Below are 909 nucleotides of genomic sequence, written 5' to 3'. Positions count from 1 at the left end.
GCTACTTTGAAGATGTTTGACATCTTCATGATTAATTCTAATAGTAGTTAAAGCAATTATTGTTATTTTGGATAATTAGAGGAATTTAGCCATTGAACTACAACAAAACACCAGAACGAATCAAAAGTTTGAGGAAATTTAAGTAAGAATTTAATATGTAAATGGAGATCTAATTTGAAGTAATACACACACGTTCCATTCTTCCTTTGTAAAAGGGGTGAAGATCGAAGCCTGTGTTAGAGGACCTTTTTGCCCCCTTTTATAAAGAAATACAGAAGTTTGCGTTAGAGGACCGAGCTTTTCCCGCTTTTCTAGCCTTTAGACTCCTATAGGATAGTCTTCATCCCTTTTACAAAGGAAGATCAGGCTTTCACTGTTATTGACAGCCTTTAGACTCCTGCTAAACTATCTTAGCTTCTTTTATAGAGGAAGACCAAAGCCTACATCAAAGGACCGAACTTTTATCGACGTTGATGAACTCCAAATTTTGACCAATCTATTTTCCTCTCAATTTATGGGAAAATAGTTTGGATCGACTTAGGAGAACAATGATTTTTCCCCCACCTCTATGGGTATTTATAGATCCAAGAGGGGAAATTTTTAAAAAAAAAAAATTCCTGAATTTTTTCTGAAATATTTCAGATTATTTGGATAGTTTAAATCATAATTCAAAATTTTATTTTAAATAAATAAAAACTATTATATTAAATTAAAAATATATATTTGATTATTTCCTTCTTCAAAAACATTGCAAAATTTTCTTAAAGTTTTCATAATTTTTCCAAATTTTACCCATTTTTAAAAAAATAATTAAAATTTTTTCTTATGTTATTGTGTAGCCTCAAACAGGCAGCGGTTTGAGGCTACACACCGCTGCCATTGTTTATGTTATTGTGCAGCCTCAAACAG

This window comes from Dendrobium catenatum, unplaced genomic scaffold (genome assembly GCF_001605985.2).
Source record: "Dendrobium catenatum unplaced genomic scaffold, ASM160598v2 fragScaff_scaffold_1427, whole genome shotgun sequence".
Classification (NCBI taxonomy): Eukaryota; Viridiplantae; Streptophyta; class Magnoliopsida; order Asparagales; family Orchidaceae; genus Dendrobium; species Dendrobium catenatum.
The sequence above is the reverse complement of the archived record's forward strand: the minus strand, read 5'-3'. Positions refer to the sequence as shown.